The sequence below is a fragment of the Arachis hypogaea genome, chromosome 7 (assembly GCF_003086295.3).
Source record: "Arachis hypogaea cultivar Tifrunner chromosome 7, arahy.Tifrunner.gnm2.J5K5, whole genome shotgun sequence".
Classification (NCBI taxonomy): domain Eukaryota; kingdom Viridiplantae; phylum Streptophyta; class Magnoliopsida; order Fabales; family Fabaceae; genus Arachis; species Arachis hypogaea.
The window spans coordinates 53,795,778-53,813,679 of record NC_092042.1 but is presented as its reverse complement, the minus strand read 5'-3'; the positions used below and the strand labels follow the sequence as shown (position 1 = coordinate 53,813,679).

The following is a 17,902-nucleotide window of genomic DNA, read 5'->3' as shown; positions in this document are numbered from 1 at the left end:
ATCACTCATATGGCTATTCGAGCTGAAGTACCCTGGGAGCCCCAAGATGAGAGACCACCAATTGCGGACCGCAAGAAGGTTATTCTGCACGGCAAGTGGTTTGGACCTCTAGGCCACAGACTACCTACTACTACTCCCACTGAGGCGACCACATCCTCAGCAGCACCTTTAGCACTGCCTACTGCAGCAACACCCTCATCCACTTCTCATCCAGTTTATCACCTTGTGCAGCACCTTTTCGAGTGCATTATTCACATGGAGCGCCGCAATACGTGACGATATGAGTAGTTGGAGCATTGCAACAAGCGATGCTATGTACATCTGAAGCTGATTATGACTTTTGGCGTACTGACATCCCCTCTGAGTCTGACACACCCTCGGAGCACTCTGAGGAGGAGAAGGAGGACCAGCAGGAGGTTGCACAGCATGAGGAGACTCAGCCTGAGCAGCTGACAGAGTCACGGATACCTGCAGCTGAAAGTGGACCAATGGGCGATGACCCTTCTCACCCGACTTGATTTGAGGAGCATCGGGGACGATGTTGTCATTTAAGTGTGGGGAGGTCACCGTCATCGACAGAGTTATATTTTGGTGAACCATTCCAGACACTTTTGCTTTTATTTTTGTTTTATTTTCAATACTTGCACATTTTTACTTTATTGCACTTTCAGCTTTTGTATATATTAGTTATTTTGGATACTTTTGAGTTTCTCGCATTTTGCACTTTGGCTTGTATATACTCTAGATTTTTAATTGGATTTGCATCTTTTAGTTTAGTAATATATATATATATATATATATATATATATATATATATATATATATATATATCGTTTAGTAGTTGTGATTTGGAAAAAATGTGGATTATTGAGCATAGTTTGCCCTTTTGTATATGAGAATTTGGTTTGATCGAAAATAAGGAGTGAACTAAAAATGTTTGGCTTTTTATAATCACAACATTTCATTTAGTATATATATATATAATATAATAAATATTGGTCAATTTGATGAAATTTTTAAGAAATGTTTCTTTTTTCTTAAAAAGTGTATTAAGATTCACATTGATTTGAGTTGAAATTTTTTTTCAAACTTGCATGATGTATATATATAGTTTGGAATATAGTTTTTGAGCTAAAAACATACAATCTGTGAGTTTTTTAGCCTAATTATATGGTTACATTATTTAACCATGATTTTGATTCTTGTGTGTTTTCTTTTCTATGATTGCAATCTTTGGTTTGTTTCATTCTATATGTCCATTATTTAGCGTATATTCATGCATTTATGTGATTGAGACCATCATTTGATTATAGCTCACTTATCCCAAATAGCCTACTATTTCATTTACCTTTGTTTGCTACTTTGAGCCTTTTAACCCCCTTTTGTTCTTTATATTCTCACATCACTAGGCTTAAGCGGAAAAACAATTAATTGTCCTATTTGAATGTTTGGTTAGTTTAAGATAGTGAGTGTGTGTCAACTAAGTGTGAGGAAATGTGAGAACTTTGGTTGATGAGAATGTATTTTGTTTTTATTGACAAATAGTGAGAATTTGGGTGCTTATTCGTGTGAAATTATAAAAACCATATGCATTGATGTATTATGCTTTCATATATATAGAAAAAAATAAACAAAAAAAGGAAGAAATAAATGAACAGGGGATAAAATTACCCCAATGTTAAGTTCAATAAAAAGATCAATGCATATGTAATGAAATTGGAATTGATACATGAGTGTAAATATATTTGTAAAAGTGAGATTTTGGGTGGCTAGACTTGATTTTAGAATTGTATAGAGAGTGTGCATGTGTTAGGTGAGAACTCAAGTTAGTCAAAGATTCAAATGATAGCTCACTTGGTCATACATGTATCCTCACCCTTACCTTAGCCCCATTACAACCTTAAAAATCCCTCATGATATTTGCATTTGTACACCAAACATTTGTTGATTGGTTAGATGAAGAACAAAGTTTTAGAAAGCATGATTAGAGGAGATTTGAGTAGTTTAACCATAAACACTTGAGCGATTAGAGTGCATATACACATCCGGTGAGGGTTCAATTGCTCAATTCCATATGTCCATATTTGATCATTGCTTATCTTGCAATTTTGTGAACTCTTTTGCATAACTCAATTCAACTGTGAATGTGTTTTGATATGATTGATTTAGCCCTTGATTGTCAATATATGATTTCTTGGAAATTTGACTCACTTTGACCACAAATATGCTTATATATATAGTAGTTAGAATAGGTAGATACATGTAGGTAGTTTGCATTTAGATAGGTTGCATTGCATAAGTCCTACCATTTTCCCTTCACTCTTTTGCTTCTCTTGAACTTAGCATGAGGACATGCTAATGTTTAAGTGTGGGGAGATTCGATGAGCCACTATTTTATGGTTTATTTTGTACTGAATTGAGTTTTATTCATTATTCTCACTTCTTCGTAGAATTCGCATGTTTTACATTTTCCTTCCTAATTTTGTGCTATGATTGAAAACATGCTTCTTTGGCCTTTAATTTGCTAATTTAATCCTCTCTTATTATCATTTGATGCAGTGATATGTGTGTTAAGTTTTTTCAGTTTTTATAGGGCTGGAATGGCTTAGAGGATGGAAAGGAAGCATGCAAAAGTGGAAGGAACACAAGAAATTAAAGTTTTGAGAAGCTGGCAGCGACACGCACGCATGGGCGATGAGTACGCGTGACCAGTGCAGGAGGCAAGCAACGCGTACGCGTAGATGACGCGTATGCGTGACCAGGAATTTGTTCAAGTGACACGTATGCGTGGCCGACGTGTGCGCGTGATAGAGCGTCACGTGCTTCAATTACAAAAAATGCTGGGGCAATTTCTAGGCTGCTTTTGGCCCAGTTTCAAGCCTTAAAATGAAGAATAGAGGCTGCAGAGTGGAGCTGGATGAGGGATCCATCATTCAAACTTTCATTCACACAATTTTAGGTTTTAGATTTAGTTTTCTAGAGAGAGGCTCTCTCTTCTCTCTAGGTTTAGGGTTTCTTCTTTGAATTTCTCCTTAGGTTCAGGTTCAATCTTCCTTTAATTTAGTTTTGTTCGTACTTTTATTTGTTTAAGCACCTTAGTTCATCTTCTTCTCTTGTTAATTTTACTTTTTTGCCATTTTTATGTTTACGAGCTCTTGTTACGTTAGATTTCTTTTAATGCAATTTATGTTTTCCATGCTTATTGTCACTCTCTTTAATTGTTAGTCATTAATACTTGCAATTGGTTGTTTAGATTTAATATTCCTTGTTAATTTTCTATCTTCTTATTCTATGCCTTCCAAGTGTTTGATAAAATATTTGAGTGGATTTTAATTTAGATTTTTATGCTCTTGACTTGGATTGAAAATTTAGAGACTCTAGAGTTATCAAAAGTCTTTTGTTGATTGGTGATTGAAGATTGCCGATTAGCTTGAACTTCACCAAAGCTAGTCTCTCATTATGAGTTGACTAGGACTTGTGAACTCAAGTTAATTGTGTGCACTTAACCTTCCTCCATTGGTTAGAGGTTAACTAAGTGAAGGCAATTCACATTTACCATCACAATTGATGATGATAATAAGGATAGAACTTTTAAATATCAATCCTTGCTAAGAGCTTTCTTAATTATTAGTTTATTTTTCTCGCAATCTATATTTTCTTGTTCCTTATTTCAAAAATCCAAAAATATACTTTCCCATAACCAATAATAAATATACTTCCCTGCAATTCCTTGAGAGATGACCCGAGGTTTAAATACTTCGGTTAATTTATTGGGCTTGCTTAAGTGACAAACAATCTAAACGTTGACTGAGGTTTAATTGTCGATTTAGAACTATAGTTGCAATGTGATATTTTTGTGAAAATCTTTACCGTCATTTTTTCTCCATCACCAAACTGTCCAAAAAGTTCTAGTAAAGTTTTTTTACCGGTTGAATTTGGACTTGGTGGATAAAAGTCATCATTAAGGACTATTTTGTCCTATATGAGAAACAATATTTTAAAAAAAAATTTCTTATACGGGTCCACCTCGTTAATCTAAGGAGAACCATATTTGTTAGATTTCGCAAATTTCTTTCACAGAATTTCCGAAAAGTTATTCTATAGAAAGTTGGGTTCTTACACCTTGGACAGAGACACGACCTCATAATTGATCGCATCCTTTGACCTCTTGAAAAGAGCACGACTCTCCTACAATATATCAAGAAAAACTTCATCGGAGAGCGAAAGGACCTCGAGTACTTGAGAATCTACCCATTCCGGCCCGTCAGGAATCTTAGTCGAAAGCACATGAATACCCCTCCTCGCCATTTTCTCGAATAACCTACAAAATGGAAAAAGGGGTTTACTCAAATATACAAATACAATGAGGAGTTTATCATCTACAATTACGATCTATAACTTAATCGAAAAGAATCCATGAACATAAATCATCTCAGAGAAAGATGAAATAGATTCTTAGAGAGGGTAATCACCAGCATTAGTATCAACAGACATCAGAGATGATGACGATCCTAAAATAATGGCATCCTCGCCACTACATTATCTAAAATACTATATTTTTGTATATTTTTTGCAAAACGAATAGTGTTTTCTCATGAAGGCATAAACTACAAACAAAAATAGCGAAGCACCTTCCAAAGTTTTGAAAAAATGAAACTAAAACTAACCTGGAATATAGAAGCGAAAAGGACGTTTGTAGAGGAGTGATGAAGTCCCAGAGGAATAAAAAGTTGCAGTTGCAAAGCAGAGGTCGCAGATAAAGAAAGAATTAGAAAATGTCAAATAAGAAGAAGTAACGAGAGGGCTATTTATAAGCCACCTATAATAGGGGCATAATGGTAAAATTATCCCACCTTTTAAATTATTTTAAATGCTGGCATGGTACCTGATGGAAATTGAAAAGATGCAAGAAACAATGAAGCGACACGCGTCCTTTCAAAATAATGTCGACTCTTGACCCGACTACTACCACAACCATACGACTTCTTTGATGACCAGTGATGAGCGGATAATTTATACGCTTTTTGCCATTATTTTTAGGTAGTTTTTAGTAGGATCTAGCTACTTTTAGGGGTGTTTTATTAGTTTTTAAGCACAATTCACATTTCTGGACTTTACTATGAGTTTGTGTGTTTTTCTGTGATTTCAGGTATTTTCTGGCTGAAATTGAAGGACCTGAGCAAAAATCTGATTCAGGCAGAAAAAGGATTGTTGATGCTGTTGGATTCTGACCTCCCTGCACTCGAAATGGATTTTCTGGAGCAACAGAACTCCAAATGGTGCGCTCTCAATTGCTTTGGAAAGTAGACATCTAGGGCTTCCAGCAATATGTAATAGTTCATACTTTATTCGAGTTTAGGTGATGCAAACTGGCGTTCAACGCCAGTTCCATGCTGCATTCTGGCGTAAAACGCCAGAAACACGTCACAAACTAGAGTTAAACGCCAAAAACACGTTACAACTTGGCGTTTCACCCCAAGAGAAGCCTCTGCACGTGTAAAGCTCAAGCTTAGCCCAAGCACACACCAAAGTGGGTCCCGGAAGTGGATTTCTGCACTTAGACTTATTTCTATAAACCCTAGTAACTAGTTTAGTATAAATAGAACTTTTTATTATTGTATTCGAAGTCTTTTGATGGATCTTTAATCAGTGTATGTGATTTTAGACCTTCATGGGGGCTGGCCATTCGGCCATGCCTGGACCATCACTTATGTATTTTCAACGGTGGAGTTTTTACACACCATAGATTAAGGTGTGGAGCTCTGCTGTACCTCGAGTATTAATGCAATTACTATTGTTCTTCTATTTAATTCAAGCTTATTCTTGTTCTAAGATATCACTCGTACTTCAACCTGATGGATGTGATGATCCGTGACACTCATCATCATCCATCCTTATGAACGCGTGCCTGACAACCACTTCCGTTCTACAAGCGAGAGCTAGAGTGTGTATCTCTTGGTTCCTGGTCAACGACACATGGTTGCCTCGCCTGACAACCGAGCCTCCCATTCCGTGAGATCAGAGTCTTCGTGGTATAAGCTAGAATTATTGGCGGCCATTCCTAAGATCTGGAAAGTCTAAACCTTGTCTGTGGTATTCCGAGTAGGATCTGAGATGGGATGACTGTGACGAGCTTCAAACTCGCGAGTGTTGGGCGTAGTGACAGACGAAAAAGGATCAATGGATCCTATTCCGATATGATCGAGAACCGATAGATGATTAGCCGTGCGGTGACATCGCATTTGGACCATTTTCACTGAGAGGACGGGAGGTAGCCATTGACGCCGGTGAAACCCGAACATACAGCTTGCCATGGAAAGGAGTAAGAATGATTGGATGAAAGCAGCAGGAAAGAAGAGATTCAGAAGGAACACAGTATCTTCATGTGCTTATCTGAAATTCCCACCAATGAATTACATAAGTATCTCTATCTTTATTTTATGCTTTATTTATTTTTATATTCGAAAACCATTATAACCATTTGAATCCGCTTAACTGAGATTTACAAGATGACCATAGCTTGCTTCATACCGACAATCTCTGTGGGATCGACCCTTACTCACGTAAGGTTTATTACTTGGACGACCCAGTGCACTTGCTGGTTAGTTGTGCGAAGTTGTGACAAAGTGTGATTCACGTTTGAGAGCTCCAAGTCTTTGGTGCCATTGTTGATGATCACAATTTCGTGCACCAAGTTTATGGCGCCGTTGCCGGAGATTGTTCGAGTTTGGACAACTGACGTTTCATCTTGTTGCTCAGATTAGCTAATTTTCTTCTTATTTTGTTTTCCAAAAAGTTTTCAAAATTTTTTCAAAAATTTTTTCTTTGTTTTCGTTTTTCAAAAAAATAATTTTCGAAACAAATACAAAAAAATTATAAAATCATAAAAACCAAAAATATTTTTGTGTTTTTTGTTTGAGTTTAGTGTCAATTTTTAAGTTTGGTGTCGATTGCATGTTTTTAAATTTGTGCATTTTTCGAAAAATTCATGCATGGTATTCTTCATGATCTTCAAGTTTTTCTCGGTAAGTCTTCTTGTTTGATCTTCATATTTTCTTGTTTTGTGTCTTTTGTTGTTTTTCATATACATTTTTGAATTCATAGTGTCTAAACATGAAAATTTTCTAAGTTTGGTGTCTTGCATGTTTTTCTTTTCTTGAAAATTTTTCAAAAATAAGTCTTGATGTTCATCTTGATCTTCAAAGTGTTCTTGGTGTTCATCTTGACATTCATAGTGTTCTTGCATGCATCATTGGTTTTGATCCAAAATTTTCATGTTTTGGGTCATATTTGTGTTTTTCTTTCTCCTCATTAAAAATTCAAAAAATAAAAAAATATATTTTTCTTATTTTACTCATAATTTTCGAAATCTTTGGGTTGACTTAGTCAAAAATTTTAAAAATAAGTTGTTTCTTGTTAGTCAAGTCAAGATTTTAATTTTAAAAATCCTATCTTTTCAAAATCTTTTTCAAAAACCAAATCTTTTTCATTTTTCTTATTATTTTTTGAAAATTTTAAAAAGTAATTTCAAAATCTTTTTCTTAATTTCATTTCAAAATTTCGAAAACTTTATTAACAATTAATGTGATTGATTCAAAAATTTGAAGTTTGTTACTTTCTTGTTAAGAAAGGTTCAATCTTTAAATTCTATAATCATATCTTTTAGTTTCTTGTTAGTCAAGTAATCAATTTTAATTTTAAAAATCAAATCTTTCTAAAATTCTTTTTTTTCAAATCTTTTTCAAAATAAATTTCAAAATCTTATTTTTTTTCAATCATATCTTTTCAAACATATCTTTTTCAAATCATATCTTTTTCAAAATCAATTTCAAAGTATTTTCTAACTTCTTACCTTTTCAAAATTGATTTTCAAATCTTTTTCAATTAACTAATTAACTTTTTGCTTGTTTTTCTTATCTTTTTCAAAACCACCTAACTACTTTTCTCTCCCTAATTTTTGAAAATCACCTCCCTTTTTCAAAAAAATTCTTTTTAATTAACTAATTGTTTCAAATTGTAATTTTAATTTTATTTCTTCTCTTAATTTTCGAAAATCACTAACTTTTTTTTTCAAAAATAATTTCGAAATTCTCCCCCTCTCATCTCTTTCTATTTATTTATTTAATTACTAACACTTCTCTTCATCTAAAAATTCGAACTCTCTCTTCTCTTCTATGTTCAAATTTTTCTCCTCCTTCTTTTATTCTTTTCTTCTTCTACTCACATAAAGGAATCTCTATACTGTGATATAGAGGATTCCTCTTCTTTTCTGTTCTCTTCTTTTTCATATGAGTAGGAGCAAGGATAAGGACATTCTTGTTGAAGCAGATCCTGAACCTGAAAGGACTCTGAAGAAGAAGCTAAGAGAAGCTAAAGCACAACAATCCAGAGAAAACCTTACAGAGAATCTCGAAAAAGAAGGAGACATGGCCGAATCCAACAATAATGCAAGGAGGATGCTTGGTGATTATACTACACCTACTTCTAATTTATATGGAAGAAGCATCGCAATCCCTGCCATTGGAGCAAACAATTTTGAGCTGAAGGCTCAACTAGTTGCTCTAATGCAACAGAACTGCAAGTTTCATGGACTTCCATCAGAAGATCCCTATCAGTTTTTAACTGAGTTCTTGTAGATCTGTGATATTGTTAAGACTAATGGAGTAAATCCTGAAGTCTACAGGCTCATGCTTTTCCCTTTTGCTATAAGAGACAGAGCTAGAACATAGTTGGACTCACAACCTAAAGATAGTCTGGACTCTTGGGATAAGCTGGTCACGGCCTTCTTGGCTAAGTTCTTTCCTCCTCAAAAGATGAGCAAGCTTAGAGTGGATGTTCAAACCTTCAAGCAAAAAGATGGTGAATCCCTCTATGAAGCTTGGGAAAGATACAAGCAGTTGACCAAAAAGTGTCCTTCTGACATGCTTTCAGAGTGGACCATTTTGGATATATTCTATGATGGTCTATCTAAGTTCTCTAAGATGTCACTGGACCATTCTGCAGGTGGATCCATTCACCTAAAGAAAACACCTGCAGAAGCTCAAGAACTCATTGACATGGTTGCAAATAACCAATTCATGTACACCTCTGAGAGGAATCCTGTGAGTAATGGGACGCCTTAGAAGAGGGGAGTTCTTGAAATTGATGCTCTGAATGCCATATTGGCTCAGAACAAAATGTTGACTCAGCAAGTCAATATGATTTCTCAAAGTCTGAAGGGATGGCAAAATGCATCCAATAGTACTAAAGAGACATCTTCTGAAGAAGAAGCTTATGATCCTGAGAACCCTGCAATGGCAGAGGTGAATTACATGGGTGAACCCTATGGAAACACCTATAATTCCTCATGGGAAAATCATCCAAATTTCTCATGGAAGGATCAACAAAAGCCTCAACAAGGCTTTAATAATGGTGGAAGAAACAGATTTAGCAATAGCAAATCTTTTCCATCATCTTCTCAGCAACAGACAGAGAATTCTGAGCAGAGCCCCTCTACCTTAGCAAACATAGTCTTTGATCTATCTAAGGCCACTTTAAGTTTCATAAATGAAACAAGGTCCTCCATTAGAAATTTGGAGGCACAAGTGGGTCAGCTGAGTAAGAAAATCACTGAAACTCCTCCTAGTACTCTCCCAAGCAATACAGAAGACAATCCAAAAAGAGAGTGCAAGGTCATTGATATAATCAAAATGGCCGAATCCAAAGAGGAAGGGGAGGACGTGAATCTCAATGAAGAAGACCTCATGGGACGTCCTCTAAACAGAAAGGAGTTCCGTATTGAGGACCTAAAGGAATCTGAGGCTCATATAGAAACCATAAAGATTCCATTAAACTTCTTTATGCCATTCATGAGCTCTGAGAACTATTCTTCCTTTGAAGAGGATGAAGATGTAACTGAAGAGCAAGTTGCTCAATATCTAGGGGTCATCATGAAGCTGAATGCCAAGTTGTTTGGTAATGAGACTTGGGAAGATGAACCTCCTTGCTCATTAGTGAACTAAATACATGGGTTCAGCAAACTTTACCTAAAAAAAAAAAACAAAATCCTGGTAAATTTTTAATACCCTGTACTATAGACACCATGACCTTTGAGAAGGCTCTGTGTGACCTGGGGTCAGGTATAAATCTTATGCCACTCTTGTAATGGAGAAACTGGGGGATCTTTGAGGTACAAACTGCAATAATATCATTAGAGATGGCAGACAAGTCAATAAAATAAGCTTAGGATTGGTAGAGGACGTGTTGGTAAAGGTTGAAGGCCTTTACATCCCTGCTGATTTCATAATCTTAGACACTGGAAAGGATGAGAATGAATCCATCATTCTTGGAAGACCCTTCCTAGCCACAGCAAAAGCTGTGATTGATGTTGATAGAGATGAACTAGTCTTTCAATTGAATGGGGACTACCTCATGTTTAAAGCTCAAGGTTATCCTTCTGTAAACATGGAAAAGAGGCACGATAAGCTTCTCTCAATACAGAGTCAAACAAAGTCCCCACAATCAAACTCTAAGTTTAGTGTTGCGAAGCCACAACCAAACTCTAAATTTGGTGTTGAACCCCCACATTCAAACTCTAAGTTTGGTATTGGGAGGTCCCAACAATGCTCTGAATATCTGTGAAGCTCTATGAGAGCTCACTGTCAAGCTATTGACATTAAAGAAGCGCTTATTGGGAGGCAACCCAATTTTTATTTATCTATATTTCTATTGTTCTTTTATGTTTTTTTAGATTTATGATCATGTGGAGTCACAAAACAATTACAAAAATTAAAACAAGAATAAAAAATAGCAGAAGAAAAAGCACCCTGGAGTAAGAGCTGTCTGGTGTTTAAACGCCAGAAACAAGCATCTGTCTGGCGTTTAACGCCAAAAACAAGCACCAAGCTGGTGTTTATGCCAGAAAGAAGCATCAGGCTGGCGTTAAACGCCAGTAACAAGCTACATTTGGGCATTTAACGCCAGAAACAAGCATTAGTCTGGCGTTAAATGCCAGGATTACATACAGAGGGCATTTTACACGCCTAAAGGGTGCATGGATGAGAAATCCTTGACACCTCAAGATCTGTGGACCCCACAGGATCTCCACCTACCTTCTCCCTCTCTCTCACACCTTTTCATAATACTCTTCCCCAAACATCATTCACCAATCACCTCAATCACTCTTTCCATCACCTCTTCACCACTCACATCCATCCACGCTTCCCCATAAACCCCACCTACCTTCAAATTCAAAATTTCTTTCCTACCCAAACCCACCATGCATGACCGAACCATAAACCCCTCTCCCTCTACTATATAAACCCCTCCATCTTTCTTCATTTTCACACATCACTACCCTCTCTTCTCCCTCTTGGCCAAAACCCACACCTCTCTCCCTCTCCTCCATATCTTCTTTTTCTTCTTCTATTATTTCTTTTTTTGCTCGAAGGCGAGCAACATTCTAAGTTTGGTGTGGTAAAAGCATAGCTTTTTTGTTTTTCCATAACCATTTATGGCACCTAAGGCCGGAGAAACCTCTAGAAAGAGGAAAGTGAAGACAAAAGCTTCCACCTCCGAGTCATGGGAGATGGAGAGATTTATCTCAAAAGTCCATCAAGACCACTTCTATGAAGTTGTGGCCAAGAAGAAGGTGATCCCGAGGTCCCTTTCATGCTCAAGAAAAATGAGTATCCAAAGATCTGACATGAAATCCAAAGAAGAGGTTGGGAAATTTTAACCAACCCCATTCAACAAGTCAGAATCTTAATGGTTCAAGAGTTCTATGCAAACGCATGGATCACTAGAAACCATGATCAAAGCATGAACCCAAACCCAAAGAATTGGCTTACAATGGTTCGGGGGAAATGCTTAGATTTCAGTCTGGAGAACATAAGGTTGGCGTTCAACTTGCCTATGATGCAAGAAGACGCACGCCCCTACACTAGAAGGGTCAACTTTGATCAAAGGTTGGACCAAGTCCTCATGGACATATGTGTGGAAGGAACTCAATGGAAGAGAGACTCAAAAGGCAAGCCGATTCAATTGAGAAGACTGGAGCTTAAACCTGTGGCTAGAGGATGATTGGAGTTTAACCAACGCTCCATCTTCCCTACTAGCAACCGATCTGAAGTGACTATGGATCGGGCCATCATGATCCATAGCATCATGATTGGAGAGGAAGTAGAAGTTCATGAAGTCATCCCTCTAGAACTCTACAAAGTAGCCGAAAAGCCCTCCACTTTGGCAAGGCTAGCTTTTCCTCATCTCATTTGTCATCTATGCAACTTAGTTGGAGTTGTCATAGAAGGAGACATCCTCATTGAAGAGGACAAACCCATCACTAAGAAGATGATGGAGCAAACAAGAGAGTCCATTCATGGATCTCAAGAGACGCATGAGGAAGCTCATCATCAAGAAATCCCTGAGATGCCTCAAGGGATGCATTTTCCTCCAAACAACTATTGGGAACAACTCAACACTTCTCTAGAAGGATTGAGTCATGACATGAACCAATTAAGGGTGGAACACCAAGAGCACTTCATCATTCTCAATGAGATTAGAGAAGATCAAAGAGCTATGAGGGAGGAGCAACAAAGGCAAGGAAGAGACATAGAGGAGCTCAAGAACACCATTGGTCCTTCAAGAAGAAGGCGCCATCATCACTAAGGTGGACTCATTCCTTAACTTCCTTGTTCTTATCTCTCTGTTTTTTCGGTTTTTGAGCTTCAAGTTTGTCTATGTTTGTGTCTTTATTACATGATCATTAGTGTCTAGTGTCTATGTCTTAAGGCTATGAATAATTCCATGAATCCTTCACCTTTCTTGAATGAAAAACGTTTTTAATACAAAAGAACAAGAAGTACATGAGTTTCGAATTCATCCTTGAAATTAGTTTAATTATATTGATGTGGTGAAAATACTTTTTGTTTTCTGAATGAATACTTGAACAGTGCATATTTTTTATCTTGTTGTTTATGAATGTTAAAATTGTTGGCTCTTGAGAGAATGATGAAAAAGAAAAATGTTATTGATGATCTGAAAAATAAAAAAATTGATTCTTGAAGCAAAAAAAAGTAGTGAAGAACAAAGCTTGCGAAAAAAAGCAAGCAGAAAAAGCCAATAGCCCTTAAAACCAAAAGGCAAGGGTAAAAAGGATCCAAGACTTTGAGCATCAATGGATAGGAGGGCCCAAGGAAATAAAATCTAGGCCTAAGCGGCTAAATCAAGCTGTCCCTAACCATGTGCTTGTGGCATACAGGTCCAAGTGAAAAGCTTGAGACTGAGTGGTTAAAGTCGTGATCCAAAGCAAAAAGAGTGTGCTTAAGAGCTCTGGACACCTCTAACTGGGGACTTTAGCAAAGCTGAGTCACAATCTGAAAAGGTTCACCCAGTCATGTGTCTGTGACATTTATGTATCTGGTGGTAATACTGGAAAACAAAGTGCTTAGGGCCACGGCCAAGACTCATAAAAGTAGATGTGTTCAAAAATCAACATACTTAACTAGGAGAATTAATAACACTATCTGAACTCTGAGTTCCTATAGATGCCAATCATTCTAAACTTCAAAGGATAAAGTGAGATGCCAAAACTGTTCAAAAGCAAAAAGCTACAAGTCCCGCTTATCTAATTAGAACTAATATTCATTGATATTTTGAGATTTATAGTATATTCTCTTCTTTTTATCCTATTTGGTTTTCAGTTGCTTGAGGACAAGCAACAATTTAAGTTTAGTGTTGTGATGAGCGGATAATTTATATGCTTTTTGGCATTGTTTCTAGGTAGTTTTTAGTAGGATCTAGCTACTTTTAGGGGTGTTTTTATTAGTTTTTATGCAAAATTCACATTTCTGGACTTTACTATGAGTTTGTGTATTTTTCTGTGATTTTAGGTATTTTCTGGCTGAAATTGAGGGACCTGAGAAAAAATCTGATTCAGGCTGAAAAAGGACTACTGATGTTGTTGGATTCTGACCTCCCTGCACTCGAAATAGATTTTCTGGAGCTATAGAACTCCAAATGGCGCGCTCTCAATTGATTTGGAAAGTAGACATCCAGGGATTTCCAGTAATATATAATATTCCATACTTTATTCGAGTTTAGGCGACGCAAACTGGCGTTCAATACCAGTTCCATGCTGCATTCTGGAGTAAAACGCCAGAAACACGTCACAAACCAGAGTTAAACGCCAAAAACACATTACAACTTGGTGTTTAACCCCAAGAGAAGCCTCTACACGTGTAAAGCTCAAGCTCAGCCCAAGCACACACTAAAGTGGGCCCCGGAAGTGGATTTCTGCACTTAGACTTATTTCTGTAAACCCTAGTAACTAGTTTAGTATAAATAGAACTTTTTACTATTGTATTCGAAGTCTTTTGATGGATCTTTAATCAGTGTATGCGATTTTAGACCTTCATAGGGGCTGGCCATTCGGCCATACCTAGACCATCACTTATGTATTTTCATCGGTGGAGTTTCTACACACCATAGATTAAGGTGTGGAGCTCTGCTGTACCTCGAGTATTAATACAATTAATATTGTTCTTCTATTCAATTCAAGCTTATTCTTGTTCTAAGATATCACTCGTACTTCAACCTGATGGATGTGATGATCCGTGATACTCATCATCATCCGTCCTTATGAACGCGTGCTTGATAACCACTTCCGTTCTACAAGCGAGAGCTAGAGTGTGTATCTCTTGGATTCCTGGTCCACGATGCATGGTTGCCTCGCCTGACAACCGAGCCTCCCATTCCATGAGATCAGAGTCTTTGTGGTATAAGATAGAATTATTGGCGGCCATTCCTAAGATCTGGAAAGTCTAAACCTTGTCTATGGTATTCCGAGTAGGATCTGAGATGGGATGACTGTGACAAGCTTCAAACTTGTGAGTGTTGGGCGTAGTGACAGACGTAAAAGGATCAATAGATCCTATTCCAACATGATCGAGAATCGACAGATGATTAGCCGTGCGGTGACATTGCATTTGGACCATTTTCACTGAGAGGACGGGAGGTAGCCATTGACGCCGGTGAAACCCGAACATACAGCTTGCCATGGAAAGGAGTAAGAATGATTGGATGAAAGCAGTAGGAAAGCAGAGATTCAGAAAGAACACAGTATCTTCATACGCTTATCTGAAATTCCCACCAATGAATTACATAAGTATCTCTATCTTTATTTTATGCTTTATTTATCTTTATATTCGAAAACTATTATAACCATTTGAATCCGCCTAACTGAGATTTACAAGATGACCATAGCTTGCTTCATACCGACAATCTCTGTAGGATCGACCCTTACTCACGTAAGGTTTATTACTTGGACGACCCAGTGCACTTGCTGGTTAGTTGTGTGAAGTTGTGATAAAGTGTGATTCACGTTTGAGAGTTCCAAGTCTTTGGTGCCATTGTTGATGATCACAATTTCGTGCACCAACCTGCTAGGAGTAGCAACCAAGCAACTACTTACCTAAGCCCCGACCTGAGAATTAGAACACAAATAGGGGTACTTTTCATATTTGGGCTTATTTAGTATAAGCCCAGCCCACATTCCCATTGGTAGTCAAGCTACATTCGAAATTGTGCCACAGAAGTCAGTCTGATACTTGTGAAATCAATCTATGTGGCCTTATCCACATAGGTCAGACTGACTTGGATATGGGTTCTTATAACCCATGGCTGACCCAACTTGGAGAGCAGGTTAGATGCTCCCACCCACTACTTTGATTTTCACCACCCAGATGATAACCATACTAAACATGGGGGTAACTTCTTGCTCTGTAAATGATTAACCACCCATGATCATTTGAAGTTATTCCCAAGGAATAATCAGGTTACATATACAACTTTATAAATACCATAATACTTAGGTATTTTTTCCAACCCAATCATACATAAAACGTACTTAAACCTTTGTTGACTTAGGCATTGGAGTCCCTTGCAGGTATCTACCATCACCGTCTCAGCGAATAAATCAAAATCTTCAACCTTAGGCGTTTGAACCTAACATCTAAGTCCAAATCCAATTCGGTTTCAGATGATACCTCAGAACAATCTCATACCTTAACTTCACAAATTGCCTATTAATGTGAAGTTCATTGATGTGGAATTTTTCAAAATCACAACTCGGCAAGTGCACCGAATCATATCAGGTAATATAACGGTGAGTGGGTTATCATTTCTATAAGGATTAATGGACTAAGCAATAATGATTAATTGACTAGTTCTAATTAGACAAATCAAAACAGAAGAATGAAGGAATTAAATGTGAAAATAAAGGTAAATAAAATAGCAAACTGTGAGTAAAAACAATAGTGAGAATGTTAAGGTTTCAGAGATGTTCATTCTCAAGGAAAATAATCTTTGTGTTTATTTATTTGAGACATGCAGAGATCAATCATGACAAATTATATGTAATTAAATTTCAATTCCTTAACAACCTAATTTCTCCCTAATTAACTAATCACCATATCCTTGGTCAACCAATTAAGAAAAGAGGTTAAGCACAAATCTGATTTAGTTTCAAATAATATTCAAGGATAGTTCTTAGGCTGAATTATATGTCACTTATCCAAACTAGTCCTAAACAATTGAAACTTACAAGAAAGAATGATTTTCAAAAGTTTTCTAATCCAAATTTTATGTCACATATTCAAACTAGAGCAATTGAAAATCATAAATTGTCGCACACTCTTTGAAATACTATTCCTAATTAAATCAAAGATAATTCCAATATTAAGTTTTCCCAAAACAATATTAGAATCCAAAACAGAGTTAGAATGTTTTTCAACAATTCTAAATCTTTAGGATGAAGAACAAAAACTCAATCATAAAATAGATCAAAGCATGAACCTCAAGTAAAGTAAAACACTTAGATTAATAATCCATAAAAAGATGAACATAGCTCCTAACCTTAATAGAGAAGATTAGTTGCTCATGGTGGAATGAAAATAGAATTCTAAAGTGTGGTGTAAACGGTGGTGTATTATTTTTTGACTAAATGTCCTATCCCTTGTCCACGGACAACTTTTTAAAACCTAAACAATGATATAGAATTTAATTCAAACTAAATCTAAATAGAATCAAATCAAATCCTAACCAAATATTTTATAAACTAGTGATCTTCTTTGTAATTGAAATTCAAAACTTGATATGTTGCTTTATTGAAATCATGGGCTTGAGACTTGGCTTTGGATATAGTTTGTGGCCTTGTTATGCACTTTCTAGAGGTTGTTGTTGAGTGAAGAGGATGTGGATCAAGTAAGGGACATCCTACATCTTCTAAGACTTAGAGGTTGAGAGTTGCTGGGCAGTGGCCCAGTGTGCCACGCTAGGCACACGCCCTCAATGTGCTTGAAAGTGGGTGTGAGGCATGTCCTACGTGCTCGAGAAGAAGAGGAGCTTGGCGTGGGAGCTGGCGTGACTCACATGCGACGTGAGGCTTAAGAAGGGGAAGGTGGCGTGGGGCACGTCCCATGTGCTCAAGGACGTAGAGGTTGGGGCGACTGGAGCTTAGCCCAATGTGGGAAGTGGTTCTTCAACGTGGGACGTAGAACTTCATACATGGAAGTGGCATAAGCAACGTCCCACGTTGGTGAAGGATGAAGGCTTGGGCTGAGAGGAAGTGTGCATGGGTGTAGGGGAAGTGGCACACCATGCTTGGACGGAATTTGGGGTATTGCATGGTGTGTAGGAGTGTATTTGGGGGTGTTTTGGACGTGTTTTGAGTGTGGGAGGAATGGATGGGCATGTGGAGACGTCCCACATCTTCGTGGAGCACTTCCAGGGGGTGTTTTGGTGCATGGAGGGTGTGTAGAGGGCGTGGGTCATGTCCTACGCGGGGCTTTTTCATGCTAAATTTTTTAGCTCAAAGATGAGAGTCGTTTGCAGCCCAAAATGAATGTCAACTATAGATATTATATAT

General features: G+C 37.2%; 1 non-coding gene across 1 annotated transcript; it reads right to left on the bottom strand.

Annotated features, from left to right (window-relative positions):
* Positions 1-8,819: 8,819 nt before the first annotated feature.
* Positions 8,820-8,927, bottom strand: LOC112704404 (small nucleolar RNA R71). Its single transcript, XR_003155030.1, has one exon. It is a non-coding gene; the product is annotated as a small nucleolar RNA R71 (small nucleolar RNA).
* Between the last annotated feature and the right edge of the window lie 8,975 nt (positions 8,928-17,902).